The sequence below is a fragment of the Gossypium arboreum genome, chromosome 11, assembly GCF_025698485.1.
Source record: "Gossypium arboreum isolate Shixiya-1 chromosome 11, ASM2569848v2, whole genome shotgun sequence".
Lineage (NCBI taxonomy): Eukaryota > Viridiplantae > Streptophyta > Magnoliopsida > Malvales > Malvaceae > Gossypium > Gossypium arboreum.
This window is the reverse complement of record NC_069080.1, coordinates 93,367,994-93,394,584: the sequence shown is the minus strand read 5'-3', so window position 1 is coordinate 93,394,584 and position 26,591 is coordinate 93,367,994. Positions and strand designations below refer to the sequence as shown.

The window sequence follows — 26,591 nt, the reverse complement described above, 5'->3', positions numbered from 1 at the left end:
TTCTCTAATTCCTTAAAGTTTAAACAGTCAATGCATAAATGTCTATGTTTTAATTCAAGATATATCAATAAAAATCATAAATTAATCAAAATTCATTCTAATAATGATATGAGAAGATTATTTGAGAATAAGGCAAAATTTTGGGATTTTTCTGATAATGATATGAATAACCCCCCACACTTACGATGTACATTGTCCTCAATGTAAAAAGATAAATTTACTAAAAAATATAGATATAAAATCATAAGATAGGGAGAGAAGTGAAACTTCCTGAATGTTAAATGGAATCGTTGAATCATATTCATGGAGAGTGGTCAGCTAAGGCAAGTGTGAGATTGGAGGAGGATAGTCCGGTGGTGGTAGAGGTTCATTAGTCCACAATTCTTACGCCAAGAGATTATTATATCTGGTGATAGCTATGGTTGTGGTCGAGCAGGACATGGCAGTCGTGGAGAACCTTTTCCAATAGAATTGCAAATTCCTAAGTAATAGTGAGCTTTGGAGCTCTTTATAACTGCGATAAAATTAATAATTCTTTAGGAAATATAAAGTAGCATGATTACTTGTAAAGAAATGGCCGAAAATATAAATTGTTTAATATAAATTATAAAACCTAAGGATATAGTAAAAAATAGAATTAAAGAAAAATAAAATAAAAAGTAGTTTTAAAAAGATAAAAGTAAAAACATAAAAATAATAAATAAGTCTTTAAACATCTTTATCGCTAGATGGTTCAATAAGTGGGGGCGGTGATGAGATGTGAAGGTGCTGACAAATCTGATGTAGAGTTGCATCAATGTGATCAAAACGCTGAAAATATTGTTGCTCAAATCGAGTGAGGCGCTCAGAGATGTCAGAGAGTGAAGTTGCCGCATGAACTGGACGATAAATAGGTGGTGGCTGAGAGGCTGGATCCTCGTGAGGCAGAGGGACATCATCGGCAATGTCCTCTAGGTCCTCCTGCTCGGCTGACTGGACTAGGCGGTACTAAGGAGGATCAAATCCACGTCATCGCTCGATCATCCTCATATGCAGCATACTCGGGATGCCTTGGAGGGACATCTAACCGATGAGAGTGAGGGAGGTTGCTTGCGCCGCCATGTTGAGGAGACCGAAGTACCATGCCAGGCGAGTCACAAAAAGGCTGATAGATATGACTCCCTTCCTGTGTTGCTCCGTCTGAAGGCGAATACGAGGGCGATGAAATAAGTAAGGTCGAAGACATGTCCATTTGCCATGCTCCATAAGAAATAGGCGTCGTGAGTGTTGACAACACCAGTGCTCTCTCGCTGTCCTGCCAGGGTGTGGGTTAGGATGGCATGTAGGTATCGTAGGGATAGGGTGAGAGCCGATGCCTTGGAGCGACTCGGGTCATAGGTGGCCGAAGCAGGGATAAAGGCCCTCAAGCAGTTTGAAGTAGAGTAGTGAATGTGGCGATGGAGACTCACGAAGTCGTCATCGTCCATGAACTCCTCCGTAACCGCCAAGATAGAACTGGACCGTTCCAGGATTATCGAACTCTATCATAACAACTTGAAGGTAGAAGGTCGAATAGAGTTCGAGTGTGAGCTCAAGGTAAGTTGGCTCGACGATTTCAAAGAATAGCCCTCATAGGTCAGTCGTCAGGAAGGCCCAAACTGCGTCAGCCAGTTGGATTTGTTCTAGTACGGCCCAGTCAATGCAACGGCCCACACCTAGAGGTTAGGCCCGTAATACTGGAATAGCTCCTCTTGTGGTCCCGGTGGAAATTGAAGGAATGGGTGCCTAATCTCGGCGGTAGGACTCAAGAAGGATGTTGCTCCTTTGCGTTTCTTCGAGGCGAGAATGGCAGTCTTCTTGCCGCGTGGATTTGACATGATATACCTGCACGAAGAACTACTCTTATATCTTGATGAATGTAAAAGATATCAACAAATTCAAAAAGGAATTAACCATGAATTAAACTAACAAATGCAATTAAAATTTACTAACACTAGCAAGACTCAACCAAAAGCAATCAAACTTGACAGAGATTTTATGGCAAATGGCAAAGTGATAGCATGACTAAATTAAAAACGAACTAGATGAAAATAGCTAAGCATGGTAAGAATATGGTACAAAGTATGTGAACTAAATCCTAGGAATAAGGATGATAAACAATTAGTAGCAAAATGATAGGGTAAAAATCATGTTAGTAAGCATCAAAAGAAAGTAAAAGAGAAAAGAAAACCGTTAGAAGAGGACCGGTGGTCGGAAGAGCGACGGGGTGAAGTTTGGGTGCAGTTGGGGTCGGCTACGGGCGTGGGTGATGGGGCCGTGTGGGTCGCGCAAGGGGAGAAGAGGAGAAAGGGGAGAAAAATAGGAGAAGAAAATAGGGCCAAGGGTGGCCAGTCGATGGTGGGGAAGAGAATTTCGGCAGCTAGGGTTAGGTTTTGGGGAAGGGGATGATGAATAGTGAGGGGTTTATATAGATTTTGGGGCACACGGCCGCGGGGCACGTCGGTGTGCCCTTATTTTAGCCCATGCGTTTCGTGATTTTCAAATTTGGGCACTCTGAAATTTGGCCCACGCCCGTGTTCCTTGGGCGTGTTGGTGCACACGGTCGTGTCACATGGCCGTGTCCTGCTTTGTTCGTTTCTCCCACGCCCGTGTATGTATGCGTACGCCAGTGTTCTTTGACAGGTTCGACCACGGATGGGGGGGCACGGGCGTGTCGCACGCCCGTGTTGATTTGGCAGAATTGCCCATGGCCATGTCGTACGGTCGTGGTAATGTGTTGAATCCCATGTTGGGGAAAAATTTTGCTCTATTTTCACACGGCCATACCGCACGACCGTGTCTCTTCCCATGGTATGAGCATGGCCTAAGGCACGCTCGTGTGCCTGGCCATGTGGATGTGGAAAATCTGTGCTCAGGGATTCAGTTAGTGATTTAGATGTTAAAAACTAAAACTTAAAGAAATCAATACTGTTAGTGCTCGGGTTGCCCCCGAGAAGCGCTTATTTGTAGTCTAAGCTTGACTTACCTCAATTTTGTGTGATTACGGTGGATTAAGGAGTTGAAACTCCTTATTCTGCTATCAATTTTATCAAAATAAGGTCTGAGTCGAGTGTTATTTACCTTAAAAGTTCCGAATACAGTATATGTTACCTCGACTATACCATGTGGGAAGATGTTCATTACCATGAAGGAAGTCACTCTGTCCGTATTGTGCTCTAGAGTAGCAATTCGGGGGTCATTTTCATCTAACAATACTTTGTCCCCAACTTTAATTTGCCTTGTTTCATCCCTATGTTCATTGTAGTGTCGCTTCGATTTTTCGTGTGCTTTTGGTTTCTCCTTGACAGGTGTTTATCATTCATCTAGTTCATCGACCTAAAGTCTTCGTTGTTCATAGATGGGTTCTTTGTTGTTACTTGAACATGGCTCATGTATGCTCCTCGAACGTGTTTCCTGCAAAGGAGGTTACACGACATGATTAGAATTGGTAGCATGATTAATACAACCACCCTCAATATTCAATGTGTTATTCAAATTGCGAGCTTGAAGAATGATTGTTTCATCATCCACACGAAGTGTGAGTTCACCCGTACCAACATCAATAATGGTTCTAGTAGTTTCTAAAATGGGTCGTCCTAAACTCAAAGGTATGTTACTATCCTCTTCCATATCTAGAACAACAAAGTCTACTGGGTATATAAATTTATCGATTTTAACAAGAACATCTTCAATAATACCCCTAGGAAATCTAATGGTTTTATCAGCCAATTGAATGCTCATCCTAGTTTGTTTGAGTTTCCCAAGACCTAGCTGTTTAAACATTTTATAGGGCATTACATTAATGCTCGCCCCTAAATCAGCCAATGCATTATTCACGTTCAGACTACCAATCAAACAAGGAATCGTAAAATTCTCTGGATCTTTCAACTTGTTGGGTAGCTTATTCTGTAGAATGGCTAAGCAAACTGCGTTTAATTTTACATGCGACGCCTCATCCAACTTCCATTTATTTTTTAAAAGCTCTTTTAAGAATTTAACTGCGTTCGGCATCTGCGAAAGAGCTTCAATAAATGGTAAGTTAATATGTAATTTCTTTAATAGTTTAAGGAATTCACCGAATTGTTCGTCTGTATGGTCTTTCCTTGTCGCATTGGGGTATGGCACACGAGGTTTGTACTCTTTACTTACCGGTTTCCGCTCACTGTGGTCCACCTCATCCTTACCTTTACTTACCACAATTCTTTGCGTCGATTCTAGTTCAAGTTCAATTAACCCTTCTTTTTCTCAAGCGGTAATCGCATTGAGTTGTTCCCCTGGGTTAGATTCAGTGTTACTTGGCAAGCTACCTTGTGGTCATTCAAAAATTAATTTAGCAAGTTGGCATATCTGAGTTTCGAGCCCTTGGATTGACGCTTGTTGATTATTAAATGTTGTTTTGGTATTCTGAAAACGAGTCTCTGACACTGAGATAAATTTCGTTAGCATCTCTTCAAGGTTCGGCTTCTTTTCCTGCTACCTGGGGGATGTTGTGGCCTTTGATTTCCTTGACCACCCCACGAGAAATTGGGATGGTTTCTCCAACCTGAATTATAAGTATTACTGTATGAGTTATTTTGAGGTCTAGAATTATTGTTACCCATATATTGAACTTGCTCCTCCTTGGTGCTAGGGTTGAAGGATTGATATTCTGTGTGTACTCCTCCTCCATTTGAATTGCACCTCATCACTGGATGTACCCGAGTAGAACCACACAAATCGTCAATCTTTTTATTTAAAAGTTCTACTTGATTTGATAGCATAGTGACCGCGTCGAGGTTAAAAACACCGGCTGCTTTTGTCGACTTTGTTCTTATGACTTGCCACTGATAGTTATTCAGTGACATCTCTTCAATAAATTCGTATGCCACTTCAGGTGTTTTGTTATTGATAGTCCCACCAGCAGCTGCGTCGATAAGTTACCTTGTTGAGGGGTTCACATCGTTGTAAAACATTTGAACCTGCAACCATAAAGGTAACCCATGGTGAGGGCACCTTTTCAATAAATCCTTGTATCTCTCCCATGCATCATAGAGTGTTTCTAGATCCATCTGCACAAAAGAAGAGATATTATTCTCAATTTAGCCGTTTTAGCTGGCGGAAAATATTTAAGTAAGAATTTTTTGGTCATTTGTTCCCAAGTAGTGATTGACCCTCATGGTAACGAGTTCAACCACTGTTTAGCTTTGTTCCTCAACAAAAAGGGAAATAACCAAAGGCGAATGGTATCATTAGAAATGCCATTGATTTTAAAAGTGTTGCAGAATTCCAAAAAAATTGCCAAATGAGTGTTTGGATCCTCATCCTGCAAACCATCAAACTGAACAAACTGTTGTATCATTTGAATCGTGTTATTATTTGCAGTAACAATAGGCCTAACTATACTTGACTCAGTTCCTATTAAAGTAGGTTTAGCATAATCATACATAGTGCGTGGAGCAGGATTCTGATTTACTGGATCAGCAGCAATCGCAAGAGGTAGCGGATTTTCTTGATTTTCAGCCATCTCCTCGGTTGTGGTGGAAATATCGTCCTCTTGTTCTTCCTCTATGTATCTTAGGCTTCGCCTTATTTCTTTTCGATTTCTGCGAGCTATGCGATCGATCTCACTATCAAAAAGTAATGGTCCCAATGGATTTCTTCTAGTCATAAACTATAAAAAACCTGCCAGAAGGAAAAAGAAAATTTAGTAACAAAAATCAAAATAACATTTAAATTGCAATAAAATAAATGGCTAAAGTAGTAAAAATTAAGTGTTCCTAATATCTTAGTTCCCCTGCAACGGCGCCAAAAACTTGATTGAGGTACAAATCGTGATAAGTTTTATAATTTATGAATGACCGTTCTTGAAAACTAACTATTATCACGACAAAGGCAAACGCACCTATCGAATAGTAGTATAGCTTATGGCAAGACCGGAATGTCGAACCCAAAGGAACTAAAAGTACTAGTATTAACTTTCTTTTTATTATCTAGCCTAAAAATAAAGGGATTTGTTTTATCTAAACTAATTACTAAACTAAGAATGCACAGAAAGTGAATTGGGGAAATAACTTTTGGGAAAACTGAATGATTTGGACAATACCTAAGGAAAAATCGACCTAGACTTCACTTGTTATTGACTCTGAATTAGATGATTTATTCATTTGACTTGATTCGTAGAAATCCCTAATTTATACTATTATCTCTCTCGAGACTAACAACGTCTAATCTTAGATTGATTAATTGAAATCTCTTTCTAATTAAAACCTCTAGTGTTGCATTAACTTGATTTATGGATTCCCTTATTAGGTTTGACCCTAATCCGGCAATCTCTAGGCATGCAATCAACTCCACTTAATTATGTTAGATCTACTCTTAGACAGGGACTTTTGCTCCACTGGATAAGCACATCAAAACTTGAATTAATATCCTGGAATATCAAAGCAAGAATTAGGAACACATAATTAAGAACAAATCAAATATTTATCATATAATTCAGATAATAATAACAAGATCTATCTTAGGTTTCATTCCCCTTAGGTATTTAGGGGGTTTAGTTCATATTTATGAAAGAAAACATATCAAAAGAATAATGATAACAAAACATAAAGAAAACCCAAGAAATCTTGAAGGGAATTGAAGGGAGATCTTCAGTCTTGAAGGTGAATCCGGCTTCTGAGATGGATCAGTCGGCTTCCTTCAAGTAATTCCTTGTTTCTTCTTCTCTGTCCCCTTTTCAAGTACCTCCTGGGGTGTTTATATAGGCTTTAGGATGCTTCAAAACCCTCAAGACTGGCCTTTCCCGAATAGGACTAGACTTGGGCTTGACAGGGACACGCTCGTGTGCAAGTGCTTCAACCCATGTTCGAGTCTATTGAATAGACACGGGCGTGTGGTCTACCCGTGTAAGGAAGTCTTGGCCGTGTTAATTTCCCACGTTGGCCCATTTTCTCTATTTTCGGTCCGTTTCTCACTCTTTTTACTCTCTTATGCTCACCTAAGTGTAAAACATGAAATTAAAGGATTAGGGGCATCGAATTCAACAAATCTAAGGAGAAATCATCCATAAATGCGTTAAGCCTGAGAGAAAAATATGTATAAATTACGATTTATCAAATACCTATGTATCTAACACATTAAGTTAAAATGTTTGTATTTTTCAAAAATAAGAAATTTAGTCCCACTTTTAGGAATTTAGTTTCTTTATTTTTCAAGTTTTAAAATTCAGACTTAACTATATTGTTGATCTTTTTGTTAAATTTGTTATGACATTTTGAAATAATAAAAGAAAACTATTCACTATGTAGCCATTAATTAAAAAAGATGATGTAATTAACTTGAATTTAACAAAAAATTTACAATTAGTCATTAATTTTGAAATTTGAAAAGTAGTGGAACTAAATTTTAGAAATAAAAGTATAAGGACTAAATCCTAATTTTTTAAAAGTATAAGGACTATAGGCATATTTTAACCTTTACAATATTGTAGACTAGGGTAAACAACAAAAATAGTCACTTATGTATGGTTAAGTTTACGATTTCGTCACTAAAATTTAATTTGTTATGATTCTGTTACTAATGTCATCAATATGTAACATTTCAGTCATTTTGTCCTTACCCAAAATTAGCAGCGTTATGAAAGTTTGGCATGGCACAAATTGTACAGTTAAAAGTTGTCATCCATGTCATCAACACATATTTTAAAATCTTTTTAAATTTTTAACCTTTTCAATTTTTTTTCCTTTTTATCCATTTTCCTTTTTTTCTTATTGTTTTTCTTGTTTCTCACTACTCTCACTTGTCTCTTTCATTTTTTTTTCTCCTCTCTTCCCTTTGTAACCCTAGCCACTACTGTCAAATACGCCACCATAGCTCCAATCAGAGGCCACCAAAATAAAAATCTCTTTCTCCTCTACCTTTCCCTCAGTTTAATGCTTTCAAAAAATCTAAAAAAGATCTTCAATTTTTGGACTACCCAAGCCCAAAAGTTCATCACCAATCGCTAGGTTGGCCCGATTTTTTTATGTGTGCTCCTCTTCACCAATACCTCTTTCTTGACCGTTACGATCAGTGAGCAAGTTGCTGGAACAGCTCTAATGGCAAAGCTGGGGGCTAGCATGTGACAACCCGAATTAGGGCCTAATCGGAATAGTGGTTTCGTGACCACAAATCCGAGATAGAAATAATTGTTTTATAATTATTTTGGGGTTTATGATATGATTGCATGATTGTGTGAAAATTTCGTGGTGAAATTCTATGCCTAAAGTGCTTAAATTGAAAGTAGGGATTAAATCGAAAAAGTTGCAAAATTTGCATCCCGAAGTTTTAGTATGAAATTGTTTTGGAATATTAATTAGGAGGTCTTAAATAGCAATTTGACCAATTTTAAGTTCATGGACAAAATTAGGACATGGAAGGAATTTTTGAAAGTTTAGTAAGGAGGGCATTTTGGTCATTTGGATATTAAATGAAATAAAATGGGAAAAATAACACAAAATTGATCATCATCCTCCTTAGTTGCTGCCGAATTCTCCTCTCTCCATAGCTAGGGTTTCTTCAATTTTCAAGCTCCATAATCAAGAAAGACGCGAATTGATCTCGAACGGGGAAGGAAAAAGTTTTGGACTAAATTGCAAAATTTCCACATTTTGCACCAAGGTAAGTTTGTATGTAAATATTACAATAATTTCATGTACATTCTTATATTTCAGCCTATTATATAAATATACTAGCTGATGTTAAAATATAAATCGACTATTGGAAGAATGGAAATAAATATAGAGAGAGATCCGGTTGAACATTGGAGAGATCGAATGAAATAGAGGAGCGTAGCTAGGTCACATGTATGATGCTGAGTGCACATCATGTGTACAAGAAAGCTACGAGACACCTCAGTAGTAGCTAGGTCACATGTGTGATACGAGATGTATCCCATGTAGACAAGAAAGCTACGTGAAAGATAAATGTAGCTAGGTCGCATGCGTGATTCCAAGTGAAGGACACCATGTAGACAAGAGAGCTACGTGAAAGATAAATGTAGCTAGGTCGCATGCGTGATTCCAAGTGAAGGACACCATGTAGACAAGAGAGCTACGAGACAAATCGGTTGGGTCGCATGAGTGGTACTAAGTGTTCACCATGTGTACAAGAGAGCCGAACTAAACGAAGTATGATGGTGGGGCTGTGTGCTGAAACCATTAAATATCGAGGATTGATCCGAATTGTTCAACGGGATGGTTTTGTGGTGATATTGTGGTTTGGACCTACACTTATGGTGAATGAAATGTGGTGAAAATGATTTGTGGTATATACATATATAAGATAAAATGAGGTTAGCATAAAGAATGTGTGAAAGAGTGAAATTAGCATTAAAACTGTTTTTAGATGGTAGCAGTGACGTGATTTTGAAAAATCACCAAAAATAGGAGGAATATAATTAGAGGTTGAATGAGATGTGAAATTAAATTTTAATGAGTCTACTTTCATATAAAAGAAACAGAGCAAGCAAAGGAATTCTATATTTTGAGATATTTACAATTGTATGTGACTTGCTCAGGATGAATACGTGATCCCCTGTTCCAACTTTGAAAAATCATTAAAATTGTACAAAGAAAATTAAGAAATATAGTTTACATGCCTAAATTCCTTATTGAGACTAGTTTTAAATGAAACAGACTTCAGGGTTGTTTGAATTGTGTACTGAGAGAAATTCAATTTGTAATGAACAGAGGTCAGATCAGTCGAGCTGTGTAACAGGGGAAACTTTAACTAATAAACTGTACTAATCGGATGAACCAAAAATTATAGAAAACAATTAGCAAAAAGCTTTATGAGTCTAGATTCAGGGAAATTTTACGGATTTGAATTTCGAGTTTTGTAACTCGAGTTATGATTTATTTAGTGAATATGACGCAGCAGAGACAGCTTAAACAAAGTGGAATGAATAGTGAAGTTAAAGTAGATATACTTGAATTGTTGTGTAAACATGTTAGATTTTTTTTTAATTAGTATTTACATACTTACTTACTAAGCTATAAGCTTACTTTGTTTCTCTCTTTTGTCTTATAGTGTTCTTCGGCTTGCTCAGGAGTTAAGGATCGTGAAGATCTACCCGCACTATCATACTTTAGGGTATTTGAACTAAACGTTTTGAATTATGGCATGTATAGTAGGCTTAATTATTTTGTTATGTGTCATATTTGTCTAGGTTTAAAATATTAGTTACAAGATTTCGACCAGCTAATTTGTACAAGCCATTAAAGTTGGCTAATATTGTTCAAGACATATATTATACGATGCACTATCAAATTGGATGACATATTTATATTTCGGTTATGTTTAATGGTATGTGTTATGTTCTGGTAATACCTTGTATCCTGTTCTGGCGACGGTAACGGGTAAGGGGTGTTACATAGCAGGGGCCCCGACTCCCTCAAATGGAAAATTTTCTATTTAGGCCCTTTTATACTTTATAAATTTTAAATTAGTAATGGTAAATTTGCACTTTGACCTTCTCCCAAAATGATAAAAATTTGTTTTGATGCTTTAAAAATTATAAAGATATAGGCTATTAAAATGGTGAAATTGCATTTTTACTATCGTAAAAATGAAAATTTTAATTTTGGCCTCCCAATAAATTTTTTTGGCTTCACCCCTGAGTACCTCTAACCTCTTGACTCAAGTCTAACCCTTCTTTTTTTTTTCCTCCAATATTCTCGTATTTTTTAACACCATTTTTTTCCTCTATTTTTTTAACCTCCTCCGGGTGCTCAAAATCTTGTATCTGCTATAGTTCATCACCCCCTATTGATAAAATCCCTAAATGTATGGTTGAAGAATTCAAGGGTAAAGTTGACGATAATCCTTTTAAAGCTGAGTATTGTCTTGAGAATGTACAAAGAGTAATTGTTGAACTTATGTGTTCACCTAAGGGCAGTCTGAAATGTGTGATTTCACTATTGAAAGATGAAGCATACTTATGGTGGTGTATGTTGACAACTATGGTTCCAAATAATCGAGTTAACTAGGATTTCTTTCAGGTAGAGTTCAAAAAGAAATATGTTAGTCGATTGTATCTGGATAGGAAGAAGAAAGAGTTCCCTAAGCAAAAGCAAGGAAATCGGTCAGTAACAGAGTATGAACGAGAATTTGTTTGTTTGAGTAAGTATGCTTGAAACATCGTATCATCAGAAGAAGAGATATGTATTCGTTTTGAAGATGGACTAAATGATGAAATCTGAATGTTGGTGGGAGCATTAAAACTGCGAGAGTTTGTAAAATTGTCAGAGCAGGCACAGTAAATGGAAGAGATTTGCAAAGATAAAAGACAATCAGACATGAAGTCATGGGATTTTAGTAAAAGAGGGCCATCCAAGACTTCTCCGTAAAAGAAATTTTGTACTGATGCTAGTTATTTCACTTTTCCTTCAGGTTTCACTGGTAGAGATAGACCAAGATAGAGCAGCTTGAAATCTATAAATTCACCGGTTACTAGTGTAGGCAGTGTTAGAAATACTGAAAGACCTATTTGCAAACATTGTGGTAAAGGTCATTTCGATGAATGTCAATTCAAGTTGGGAACCTATTTTAAATGCGGTTCCAATGAACATTTCCTCAGAAATTGTCCAAAGAAATTTAACGATTTAGTGAATTAAGCTTCCAAACTTGAGACTACTTCTCAAAGAGGTAAAAAGCCGGGTTATAGTAGAGGTAGTATCACGAGTCGTGGAAAATTTTTAATACAACATAACAATCAGAGGCTAGAGCACCTGTTAGGGCCTATGCTATTAGAGCTCGTGAGGAAGCTTCTACTCCAGACGTTGTTACCAGTACATTCTCCCTTTTTTATATTAATGTTTATGCATTGATTGACCCTAGGTTAACTCATTCTTATATATGTATAGCATTAGTAAACAAAAACAATTTAGCTGTTAAGTCAACTAATTACACTGTCAGAGTCACAAATCTGTTTGGTCATTGTGTTAGTTAATCAAATTTGTAGAATGTGTACACTGAAAACCCGGGGTCACTATTTCCTTATCGATCTGATGCTGTTTCCATTTGATGATTTTGATTTCATTTTGGGTATGTATTGGTTGAATGAACATGATGCAATAGTAAATTGTCAACAGAAGCAGATTACTTTGAAATGCCAAGATGGTGAATTTGTTTATGTTGAAACTTGTGGAACATGCTATGCTACAAATATAATTTCAGCGTTGTCTACTCAGAAATTGATCAAAAAGGGTTGTGAGACGTATCTTGCGTACCTTCTTGATTCACGGGTTTCAGAATAAAAAATTGATCAAGTGCCAATAGTTAAAGAATTTGCTGATGTGTTTCTCGAGGAGTTACTAGGGTTACCACTGACCAAAGAAATTGAATTTGTAATAGATCTTGTATTGGGGACGACTCCAATTTCAATAGCTCCATACCAAATGGCTTCTATTGTAACACCCCTAACTCGTGACCGTCGCCGGTGTCGGACACGAGAGGTTAACGGCCAAATCCTCTCAAGGTACCAACCAATTTGACATTTCCAGTCAGGCTGGAAAACTGCATCACCGTTGCCTTAAAAATCATATCTCGAGTTTCAAAACTTGGAAACTGGTTTCGTAAATTTTCTCTGAATTTAGACTCACATACCCATCCATGGATTTATTTCTAGAATTTTTGGTTGGGCCAATTGGTACAGTTTATTAGTTAAAGTCACCCATGTTACAGGGATCGACTGCTCTGACCTTCGCGTGTTACAACTTGAATATCTCTCTGTACAGGGCTTTAATACTGGTGCCGTTTGTTTCTAATGAAACTAGACTCAAAATGGAATCTGTACATATAAGGCATGACTCCTAATTCTTTCTGGATAATTTATGGTAAATTTTCAAAGTCGCGACAGGGGACCCAGAAACCGTTCTGGCCCTGTCTCACGAGGACTTTAATATTTCTCAGTATACTGCTCATATGGTCGTTTCGTTTTGTCCATATAAAATAGATTCATCAAGGTTCAATTTCATAATTTACTCACTATTTAATTCTACTTCTACTATTTTTAGTGATTTTTCAATCTCATCTCACTGCTGCTGTCCGCAACAGTTACTGCAGAGACTATGCCAATTTCATGAATCTTTCCTTGGCCTTAATCATCCATCATACATGACACAAATTATGGCCACCTTATCAAAATTAGAGTTTCTAAGACTCGTGGCTATAGGTTCTAGCATCCCACTCGACGACTACATAGGCCATTTTCACATGGCTTAAAGTTTACAACCCACAATTCGACAAAATATAATAGCCTATACATGCCAAATGTTCTTCAACAACGAAAACAATACCACAAGATTTCAGCCGGTGTGATGACTTCAACGACGGTCCCGATCACGCAAACAATAAGAGTCCGAGAGACCTAAAATGGGTGACAAGAAAACACCGAGTGAGTTTACAACTCAGAAGTCATAAGCATTCATCAATCCACCGATAAAGTTACTACAACATGTACAACAAACGAGGCTAGGTACTCATCCATATCGAATCTATACAGTAATACCTCGGACCTTTCGCCCAATCTCGTACCAAGTCATACGTCCACATTTCATATTCTACACAACAAGATAATCAAGCATTTTTACACATTAACTCATTTTCCAGCACAACCATACAATTTCAATCATCACATAGATTTAAGGCTTGCCAAATTCAATCCCCAAGCATGAACGAATTCTCTATTCGTCATGAGCTCGGGTACTTACCCGATCCGCTGTCCATACTCAATTCAATGGAGACACACCTCCATATATATAGAGTACGCACACACAGTGCTTACTACTCGATTTCGCACACTTAGTGCCACGTAATTTAAGCCCGCACACACAGTGCCATACCCTCCGAGCTCGCACACCCAAAGGTCAGATTTTTCCAGCTTGCACACATAGTGTCATATTTTTCCAGCATGCACACTTAGTGCCTTATATTTCCAGCACGCACACTTAGTGCCATATATTTCCAGCACGCACACTTAGTGCCATATATTTCCAAAGACGCACACTTAGTGCCGATCTCGTCACCGCACACACGTATTGTTCAAGACACTTAGTGCCGAAAGCAAACTTTCTACACATTTCACTATTTCTTTACATTCAACAAATGTCATCACTCCATACACATACATTTTCATTTATATATATATATCATCCCATTAAACACAATTGCATAATTTTTACAATCATTTAAGCAATATCAAATACGTGCTTAATGACTTACATGTTTGGGGTAGAATGGTTCCAAATCGGCTACTCGTTTGCTTTCTCCTTTCCTTTGTCCAATCTAGTTTCCCTTTGCTTTTGAGCTAAATCAAACAATTTATCTCTCCATCAAACACAAACATACGGCATTCACATGCATTATTATGGTTATTGCCGAATACTTAACACAACTAAGTTGAAAATTTACTCAATCTCATCTTAATTTATTGCTACTTATTTATCAAAGTTTCCAATACAAGGTATTTAACACCTATGCCCATTTATACCCCATATGGCCGAATGCTTCATTCCTTACCCAATTAACCATCCAACAATTTTTCAGCCTCATTACCACCCTTTTCATGTCTAATTGTTTAAATACTCTCAAGCTCATTCACAAGTACTATTATACATCTCATTAAGAATTAATCATTTTGCAACATAAATTCTATAGCATGGTGAATACTCATGCACACACACACATAACAACAAGAACTCAATGGCACAAAATTTCCTTTTTGTTAAACATTCGAACTCACTCATCTCCATGCTTTCATCACAACAACATCAAAACACTCACCAAGGAAAACAACATGCATGGCCGAATGTTCTAGTCACCTCAAAATCACAATTTCTAACATGGGTCACCTTATTTATGGCTTAGAAACCACATGGTTGCTCTCTTTTTCTCCCTTAGAATCGGCCAAGAAGAATCAAGAACAAGGGCTTGTTTCTTTCACCCATTTCTAATTATTCCTTACATCATAAAGGCAACAACCATCTCCTTAAACATCCTCCATGGCCGAACACTTGTATTACTACCACCTTCAAATTTTTTTTGACATGAGCAAGTAAAGGACTTAGTAACTAGCTTCATACATGCAAAGATTTCAAAGACTAACATGGATTCCATACCTTAGTTCAAGCTCAAGTGACCGAATGCTAAGTCTTCCTTTTCTTCTTGAAGGATCGGCTAAGCTAGGAGGAAGATGAGCCAATATTTTTTTTTTTTTTCAATTTCCTTTCTTCTATTCAGCCAAGGCACCCAAGGATGAGCAACAAATTTTTCTTCCCCTTTTTCTTCTTTGTTTCTCACGGCAAAAGAGCATCCACACCCATTTTTTTTGTTTCATCATTATCTTTTCTTTTTTTTATTATTCTATTCTCCCTTACATCATGCACTAGGCCAACATGTCTAGGACATGTTTTCCTTGCCCATCACCTAGTCATGGCCGGCCACTCACCTTAGGAAAAGGGGTTATTTGACATGCAAGGACAACCCTTTTCCCACATGTATTAATAGGCCACCTTACATTTGCCTAGCACATTTCTAAATTTTCTCACATAAGTCCTAATCACTAAAAATTCACCTATAATTAGGCAAAAATTCAATAAAGAAATTATCACACATGCATATTCATATATTAGACAAGAACTATCATACTCAAATAATTTAGTGACTCGGTTTAGCGGTCCCAAACCGTTTCCGACTAGGGTCACTTTAGGGTGTCACAACTCTCCCCACTTAAGAAATTTTCGTCCCGAAAATCTTACCAGTAAATAGGTTTGGGTATCGCTCTTTCTTAGAGTCCTCAAGTTCCCAAGTGGCTCCTTCAATTCCGTGTTTATGCCACAACACCTTCACTAATGGGATTTTCTTATTAAGCAACTCTTTTACTTCGCACATCGAATGCGAACCGGCTCTTCTTCATAACTCAAATTAGGCTGAACCTCGACCTCAGATGGAGTAATTACGTGTGTCGGGTCAGACCTATATCGTCGAAGCATCGAGACACGAAAAACATTGTGGATCCTTTCGAGCTCAGGGGGGTAAAATTAATCGACGCCATCGCCCAACTCGTTCAGATATTTCATACGGACCGATGAACCTCGGACTCAATTTGCCCTTACGGCCAAATCTAAGCACCTTCTTCCAGGGTGAGACTTTGAGAAATACCTTGTCTCCAACCTGATATTCAATGTCTTTTCTTTTCAAACCCGCATACGACTTTTGGCGATTCGAAGCAGCTTTCAAACTTTCACGAATTACTCGAACTTTCTGCTCGGCATCCTTAATCAAATCAACCCCGAAGATTTTGCTTTCACTAAGTTCAGTCCAGAATAATGGGGTACGGCATTTATGACCGTATAAAGCCTCGTAAGGCGCCATCTTAATACTTGATTGAAAGCTATTGTTGTAAGCGAATTCAATCAAAGGCAAATATCTTTCCCATGAACCACTAAATTCAAGGATGCAACATCTCAACCTATCCTCCAAGATTTGAATTACCCGTTCGGATTGACCATCGGTTTGGGGATGAAAAGTAGTGCTAAAATGCAACTTGGTACCCAAAGCCTCTTGCAACTTCTTCCAAAATCGCGAGGTAAATCTCGGATCTCTATCCGACACGATGGAAATAGGCACCCCGTGTAGTCTCACAATCTGAGAAACGTACAATTCGGCTAGTTTGTCCATTGAGAAATCCGTACGTACGGGGACAAAGTGAGCCGACTTAGTCAATCTATCTACAAAGACCCAAATCGCATCCTTCTTACTTGCTGACAATGGCAGTCCGGATACAAAGTCCATTGTGACTCGATCCCATTTCCACTTGGGTATCGTGATCTATCAAGTAATCCGGATGGCACTTGATGTTCCGCTTTCACTTGTTGACATATTAAACATTTCGAGACAAAATCGAGATGTCTCGTTTCATACCATACCACCAAAACCGACGTCTCAAATCGTTGTACATCTTCGTACTCCCCGGGTGGATTGCCATTCGGCCTCGTTCAGAATTATCGAAATAAGTTCCGAATTCTTTGGAACACACAGACGACTTTTGAACCTCAAACAATCGTCATCATCGATTTGAAATTCCAAGTCCTTGTTCGGAACACACTCATCCCATTTTGCAACCAACTCATCATTAACTTTCCGAGCTTCCCGAATTTGATGAGCCAACAATGGTTTGGCCTTTAATTCGGCTACTAACACATTGTCGGGTAGGATAGACAAGTGTACATTCATCGTCAGAAAGCAAACAAAGTGATTTCGACTTAAGGCATCCGCAACCACATTAGCCTTTCCCGGGTGATAATCAATGACGAGTTCATAATCTTTTAACAACTTGAGCCATCGTCTTTGTCGCAGATTTAAGTCTCTCTGAGTCATCAAATATTTGAGACTTTTGTGATCCGAATACACACGGTACTTCTCACCAAATAAGTAATGTCGCCATATCTTTAAGGCGAATACGATGGCAGCCAATTCGAGATCATGGGTTGGATAATTTTTCTGATGTGGCTTTCATCGAGAATCCTTTTACAAACCGTCGGTAGTAACCGGCAAGCCCCAAAAAGCTCCTAACTTCGGTAACATTCCTTGGAGGTTTCCAATTGACTATGGCTGAAATTTTGTTCGGGTCCACCCTGACACCCGATGCGGACACCACGTGCCCCAAAAAGCTAACCTCTTTCAACCAAAATTCACATTTCTTGAACTTTATGATAATCGCTTATCTCGTAAGATTTGCAACACTAGCCTTAGGTGTTCAAAGATGTTCGATTTCATCTCTCGAATAGACCAAAATGTCATCGATAAATACAATTACGAACCGACCCAAGTATGGCCTGAAAATTCTATTCATTAAATCCATAAACACCGTGAGGGCATTAGTGAGCCCAAACGGCATCACCAAGAATTCGTAGTGACCGTACCTTGTTCTAAAAGCGGTTTTGGTATGTCCGATTCTCGGACCCTCAACCGATAGTATCCCGACCTCAAATCTATCTTTGAAAACACCGAGGCTCCCTTTAATTGATCAAACAAATCGTCAATTCGTGGCAACGGATATTTATTCTTTATCGTCACTTTATTGAGTTGACGGTAGTCGATACACAACCTCATGCTTCCGCCCTTCTTTTTCACAAACAATACTTTGGTGCGCCCATGGAGAAAAACTCGGTCGAGCGAAACCTCTATCCGTCAATTCTTGCAATTGAACCTTCAATTCCTTTAACTCCGTTAATGCCATACGATACGGAGCTATTGAGATCGGCGTAGTGCGGTACAACCGATGTCAATTCCACTTCTCAAACCGGTGGCAATCCAGTAACTCCTCCGGAAAGACATCTCGAATACTCACAAACCATCGATACCGATTCGAGTTTCTTTTTCGCTCTTTACTTTCCAACACATACGCAAGGTATGTTTCACACCCTTTTCACATATCTCCGAAGCGGTCATAGAAGATATTATCGCGGCACTCCTTTTAAATCAATAGACTCGACTCGGACTACCTCATTATTTGCACTCCTCAAATCAATAGTTTTCCTTTTGCGATCCACCACCGCATCATGTACATCACCAATCCATACCAAGAATAACATCGAATTCATCAAATGGTAGAAGCATCGGATCGGTAGGAAACAGATTCTCGAATTATTAGGGGCATCTCTTTGCACACTTTATCAACGAGTATGTATTGACCCAAAGGGTTTGACACTGAATTACGAACTCGAGAGACTCAACAGTAGAGTCTTCTTGGATGCTAAAGTTTCACATACATATGAATGAGTAGAGCGGGGTCAATCAATGCAATCACACTAGTATCAAAGAGAGTAAAAGTACCGGTGATAACGTCGGGGAGGATGCCTCCTCTCGTGCTTGCGGATGGCATATGCTCTAGCAGAGCACTGGTCTCGGATCGAACAGCCAGTATCGGTGGCTCCTCTCGATTACCACCCCTACCTCCTGAAATCCTCGGGGTCTACCTCTAGCCGTTGCCCACTAGATCTTGCACCTTGCATCTTATTCTTCTCATCTAGCTCGTGCAATCTCTAATGAAGTGGTCCTTGAACCACATCCGTAATGTGAGCCCTATTAATAGACTTACCCCAACATTCACCTAGGTGTCGTCTTCCACATTGGGGACATTCAGGTCTCTCTTGATGATTATTGCCCACACTAGCTACCGATGTAGCTCGGGAGTCCGTCAATGGTCGGGCTCTAATGGAAATTCCCGCAGTCGCCCTCGACTTACTGGTGTCCTCCCTGAACCTCTTTACAGTCGAGAACGGAGCTTTACTCATTGATCTTTTACGGTAATCTCTCGCTTCAAATTCAACCTTCTTCTTCTCCTTCCCAAGTTCTTCCGCCTTGCAGGCTCGTTCGACTAGTGTCACGAACTCCTTTATCTCCAAAATTCCCACTAGTAACTTTAACTCTTCATTCAATCCTTCTTCAAATCTTTTGCACATAGCAACCTCATCAGCCACACACTCCTCGAGCATACCGACTAAGTCTTACGAACTCATGTTCAGATTCGAGATCTGATCATACGGCCTTGCTTGAGTTCCAGGAACTCCTTACGCTTCGATCGATGAACCGTTGACTAATATATTTCTTCCGAAATTCGTTAGAAAGAAATCCCAAGTAACTTGTTCCTTTGGGACTATGGAAATCAAGGTCCTCCACCAATAGTAGGGTGAGTCTCAGAACAAAGATATAGCACACTTAAGACATTCATCGGTGTGCATGACAATTCATCAAACACTCTAATGGTGTTATCAAGACAGAACTTCGGCCCTTTCGGCATCGTCGGTAACTATGGCCTTAAACTCCTCTACCCCACGCTTCCTAATCAAGTCCACGGTGGTTTACTCAGCCTCACGGGATCGAAGAATCGATGGCATTACGGGCTCTTGGGGTGGATTATTTAAATTCGGGAATGGTTGGACACCGAATGGGTTCGGCATATTACGCGACCCACTCATTCATCATGGTGAAGAAGGCTTGTTTCGCCTTCATTTTGATTATTCGCGGATGACCGAGGCTCAACAGCGGTGTCCCTTGCGCAGGGCAGCCGCTACACTTTCGATGTCATCCGCCAAGGGTCTCTCTACCGGGTTCCATCGCTAATCAAAACAAAAATTTCACCGTCAAGTCACCACATTATTAAGCACTAACAATTTGGCATGTATAGCTAGACTCACACGCTCTATGGTAGTCCTAGAACCGACTAAACCATAGCTCTGATACCAATAAAATTGTAACACCCTAACTCGTGACCGTCGCCGGTGTCGGACACGAGAGGTTAACGCCAAATCCTCTCAAGGTACCAACCAATTTGACATTTCCAGTCAGCTGGAAAACTGCATCACCGTCGCCTTAAAATCATATCTCGAGTTTCAAAACTCGGAAACTGGTTTCATAAATTTTCCCTGAATTTAGACTCACATACCCATCCATGCATTTATTTCTAGAATTTTTGGTTGGGCCAATTGGTACATTTTATTAGTTAAAGTCACCCATGTTACAGGGATCGACTGCTCTGACCTTCGCGTGTTACAACTTGAATATCTCTCTGTACAGGGCTTTAATACTGGTGCCGTTTGTTTCTAATGAAACTAGACTCAAAATGGAATCTGTACATATAAGGCATGACTCCTAATTCTTTCTGGATAATTTATGGTAAATTTTCAAAGTCGTGACAGGGGACCCAGAAACCGTTCTGGCCCTGTCTCACGAGGACTTTAATATTTCTCAGTATACTGCTCATATGGTCGTTTCGTTTTGTCCATATAAAAATAGATTCATCAAGGTTCAATTTCATAATTTACTCACTATTTAATTCTACTTCTACTATTTTTAGTGATTTTCAATCTCATCTCACTGCTGCTGTCCGCAACAGTTACTGCAGAGACTATGCCAATTTCATGAATCTTTCCTTGGCCTTAATCATCCATCATACATGACACAAATTATGGCCACCTTATCAAAATTAGAGTTTCTAAGACTCGTGGCTATAGGTTCTAGCATCCCACTCGACGACTACATAGGCCATTTTCACATGGCTTAAAGTTTACAACCCACAATTCGACAAAATATAATAGCCTATACATGCCAAATGTTCTTCAACAACGAAAACAATACCACAAGATTTCAGCCGGTGTGATGACTTCAACGACGGTCCCGATCACGCAAACAATAAGAGTCCGAGAGACCTAAAATGGGTGACAAGAAAACACCGAGTGAGTTTACAACTCAAGAAGTCATAAGCATTCATCAATCCACCGATAAAGTTACTACAACATGTACAACAAACGAGGCTAGGTACTCATCCATATCGAATCTATACAGTAATACCTCGGACCTTTCGCCCAATCTCGCACCAAGTCATACGTCCACATTTCATATTCTACACAACAAGATAATCAAGCATTTTACACATTAACTCATTTTCCAGCACAACCATACAATTTCAATCATCACATAGATTTAAGGCTTGCCAAATTCAATCCCCAAGCATGAACGAATTCTCTATTCGTCATGAGCTCTGGTACTTACCCGATCTGCTGTCCATACTCAATTCAATGGAGACACACCCTCCATATATATAGAGTATGCACACACAGGCTTACTACTCGATTTCGCACACTTAGTGCCACGTAATTTAAGCCCGCACACACAATTGCCATACCCTCCGAGCTCGCACACCCAAAGGTCAGATTTTTCCACTTGCACACATAGTGTCATATTTTTCCAGCATGCACACTTAGTGCCTTATATTTCTAGCACGCACACTTAGTGCCATATATTTCAAAGACGCACACTTAGTGCCATATATTTCAAAGACGCACACTTAGTGCCGATCTAGATCACCGCATACACACGTATTGCTCAAGACACTTAGTGCCGAAAGCAAACTTTCTACACATTTCACTATTTCTTTACATTCAACAAATGTCATCACTCCATACACATACATTTTCATTTATATATATATATCATCCCATTAAACACAATTGCATAATTTTTACAATCATTTAAGCAATATCAAATACGTGCTTAATGACTTACATGTTTGGGGTAGAATGGTTCCAAATCGGCTACTCATTTGCTTTCTCCTTTCCTTTGTCCAATCTAGTTTCCCTTTGCTCTTGAGCTAAATCAAACAATTTATCTCTCCATCAAACACAAACATACGGCATTCACATGCATTATTATGGTTATTGCCGAATACTTAACACAACTAAGTTGAAAATTTACTCAATCTCATCTTAATTTATTGCTACTTATTTATCAAAGTTTCCAATACAAGGTATTTAACACCTATGCCCATTTATACCCCATATGGCCGAATGCTTCATTCCTTACCCAATTAACCATCCAACAATTTTTCAGCCTCATTACCACCCTTTTCATGTCTAATTGTTTAAATACTCTCAAGCTCATTCACAAGTACTATTATACATCTCATTAAGAATTAATCATTTTGCAACATAAATTCTATAGCATGGCCGAATACTCATGCACACACACACATAACAAGAACTCAATGGCACAAAATTTCCTTTTTGTTAAACATTCGAACTCACTCATCTCCATGCTTTCATCACAACAACATCAAAACACTCACCAAGGAAAACAACATGCATGGCCGAATGTTCTAGTCACCTCAAAATCACAATTTCTAACATGGGTCACCTTATTTATGGCTTAGAAACCACATGGTTGCTCTCTTTTCTCCCTTAGAATCGGCCAAAAGAATCAAGAACAAGGGCTTGTTTCTTTCACCCATTTCTAATTATTCCTTACATCATAAAGGCAACAACCATCTCCCTTAAACATCCTCCATGGCGAACACTTGTATTACTACCACCTTCAAATTTTTTTTGACATGAGCAAGTAAAGGACTTAGTAACTAGCTTCATACATGCAAAGATTTCAAAGACTAACATGGATTCCATACCTTAGTTCAAGCTCAAGTGACCGAATGCTAAGTCTTCCTTTTCTTCTTGAAGGATCGGCTAAGCTAGGAGGAAGATGAGCCAATATTTTTTTTTTTTCAATTTCCTTTCTTCTATTCGCCAAGGCACCTGTGGGATGAGCAACAAATTTTTCTTCCCTTTTTCTTCTTTGTTTCTCACGGCAAAAAGCATCCACACCCATTTTTTTGTTTCATCATTATCTTTTCTTTTTTTTTATTATTCTATTCTCCTTACATCATGCACTAGGCCAACATGTCTAGGACATGTTTTCCTTGCCCATCACCTAGTCATGGCGGCCACTCACCTTAGGAAAAGGGTTATTTGACATGCAAGGACAACCCTTTTCCCACATGTATTAATAGGCCACCTTACATTTGCCTAGCACATTTCTAAATTTTCTCACATAAGTCCTAATCACTAAAAATTCACCTATAATTAGGCAAAAATTCAATAAAGAAATTATCACACATGCATATTCATATATTCAGACAGTAACTATCATACTCAAATAATTTAGTGACTCGGTTTAGCGGTTCCGAAACCGGTTTCCGACTAGGGTCACTTTAGGGCTGTCACATCTATGGAATTTAAAAAGTTGAAAGCACAGTTATAAGAATTGTTGGATCATGGTTTTATTCGACTGAGTGTGCCGCCTTGAGGTGCACTAGTTTTATTCGTGAAAAAGAAAGACAGATAGATGAGTTTGTGTATAGACTACCAGTAGCTGAATCGAGTTATGATAAAGAATAAATATTCGTTACCTCGAGTAGACAATTTATTTGATCATTTAAAAGGAGCTATAATATTTTTGAAGATTGATTTGCAGTCAGGTTATTATCAATTGCGAGTTAAAGAGCCGGACATGCCTAAAACTACATTCAGAACTCGTTACGGTCATTATGAGTTTTTAGTAATGTCGTTTGGTTTGAAAAATGCCCCTGCTGCATTTACGGATCTGATGAATCAAGTGTTTCAACCATATTTAGATCGTTTCATTATGGTATTTATAGATGATATTTTAATTTACTCGTTGAATGAGTCAGATCATGCAGAGCATTTGAGAGTTGTATTGTAGACCTTGTGCAAAAAAAAAAAAAACTTTATGCGAAATTTAGTAAATGTGAATTTCATTACTGGAGGTTGGATTTATGGTTCACGTAATCTCTACTGATGGAATCTGTGTTAATCCAAAAAAAAATATCGGCAATTGTTGATTAGAAAGTACCAAAGAACATTTATGAGGTACGTAGCTTTTTGGGCTTAGCAGGATATTATCGACGTTTTATTAAAAACATCTCCATTATAGCATCTTCAATGACTAAACTGTTGCAAAAAGATGTTAATTTTTTTTGGTCCAATAAATGTCAGAAAAGTTTCAATTAGTTGAAGAATATGTTAACTGAAGCTTCAGTTTTGACTCAACCTAAAACCGGGAAAGAGTTTATTGTTTATAGTAATGCATCCCTTTGTGGATTGGGTTGTATTCTGATGCAGAATGGGGAAGTAATTGATTATGCCTTGAGACAGTTAATGCCTCGAGATAGTTAATGCCTCACGAGCAAAACTATCTGACTCATGATTTGGAGTTGGCAGTGGTTGTGTTTAATTTGTAGATTTGGTGACATTATATATACGATGAGAAATTTCATATTTATATTGATCATAAAAGTTTTAAATACTTGATTACTCAGAAAGATTTAAATTTGCGTCAACGTAGATAGCTTGAATTATTAAAAGATTATGATTTAGTAATTTATTATCACCCGGGAAAGCTAATATTGTCGCAAATGCTTTGAGTCAAAAATCTTTGTTTTCTTTGAGAGCCTTGAATAGAAATTTGATATTGGAACATGATAGTTCTATTTTGGAAAAGTTATTAGTAAAGTTGGTATTTTTATCGAAAATTCGATTACTTCAGAACGATGGTCCAAATTTCTTGTCGAGGTTGGAACTAGTGAAAAGTGGTCAAAAAATTGATTTTTGCATCGGAGTTGATGATTGTTTATATTTTTTAGATCGATTGTGTGTATCGATTAACCCTGGAAGCAACAAAATGTATAACGATATGAAATAACGTTATTGGTGGCCTGGTATGAAACGTGAAATATCTGAGTTTATATCTAGATGTTTGGCATGTCAGCAGGTGAAAGCTGAACATCAGGTTCAGTCGAGTTTGCTACAGCCTGTGATGGTTCTGTAGTGGAAGTGGGAAAGTATTACTATGGATTTTGTTTCAAGATTACCGTTGACTCCGAAAAAGAAAATATTCAATCTGGGTTATTGTTGACAGGTTAACAAAATTATTTCATTTTATACTTGTTAGAATTTATGATTCACTAGAGAAATTATCTGAATTTTATGTTCCAAAAATTGTGAGATTGCACGGTGTACCATTGTCGATCATATCCGATCGTGATCCGAGGTTTACCTTTAGATTTTGAGGTAAGTTACACGAGGCTTTGGGAACCAGATTGAATTTCAGTACCACTTTTCATTCGCAAACAGATAGTCAATCTAAACAAACAATACAAAATTTGGAAGATATGTTACGATGTTGTATTATTGAATCTGAAGGTAGCTAGGGAAAATATTTTCCGTTAGCTAAATTTGCATATAATAACAGTTATCAATCGAGCATAAAACTGGACCCATACAAGGCTTTATACGGGCGTAAATGTAGAAGTCAGTTATATTGGTTTGAACTGAATGAAAGAAAGTTAATAGGGGTTGATTTGGTTCGGGAAACTGAAGAAAAATTTAGGATTATTCGAGATAATCATAAAAGCTACATCCAATCGTCAGAAATCTTATGGTGATTTGAAACGTAAAGATATAGAATTTTTTGATAGTGAAAATGTTTTTCTGAAAGTCTTACCCTGGAGAAAAGTGTTGCGTTTCGACAGAAAGGGAAAGCTTAGTTCAAGATTCATTGGACCGTATGAAATTCTATAAAGAATTGGACGCGTGGCATATTGTTTGGCATTACCTCTAGAACTTGAAAAATCCACAATGTTTTCCATGTTTCAATACTTCGACGCCATCGTTCTGATCTGTCACATGTCTTGTCTACGTATGAGATTGAATTGCAAATCGATTTGATTTATAGCAAAAAAATCGGTGAGAATTTTAGCCCGAGAAATGAAAGAATTACGGAATAAACATGCTCTGTTGGTTAAAGTGTTATGGAATCGAAATGGAGTTGAAGAAGCTATGTGGGAAATAGAATACTCTATGAAATCACAGTACCTGAATTATTTTCAGGTAAGAAATTTTGTGGACAAAATTTTCTGAGGGGGGAGAGTTGTAACAGCCCGTTTTTAGTGGTGTCAAAAATAGTGGTTTCGGGACCACAAATCCAACGAGTAAGTTCGTAATAGTTAGAATTTAAATTTCATGAGTTAATTATAATTTTTATATTGAATTTTGATTTGAAGAATTTTAGCTAATTAAATAAATAGTTAAGAATAAGTGGTTGTCCCATAAGTCAAGTAGTTTTGAAAAAAAGAGGTATTGGAATCTCGTTTTTGAAAATCGAACTCGTAAATATTTTTATTAAATATTTACAGAGTTATTATT

General features: G+C 38.1%; 1 non-coding gene across 1 annotated transcript; it reads left to right on the top strand.

Moving 5' to 3' along the window:
- The first annotated feature begins 4,992 nt into the window (after nucleotides 1–4,992).
- LOC128284666 (small nucleolar RNA R71) lies at nucleotides 4,993–5,098 on the top strand. The gene has a single exon (XR_008275088.1). It is a non-coding gene; the product is annotated as a small nucleolar RNA R71 (small nucleolar RNA).
- The last annotated feature ends 21,493 nt before the right edge of the window (nucleotides 5,099–26,591 follow it).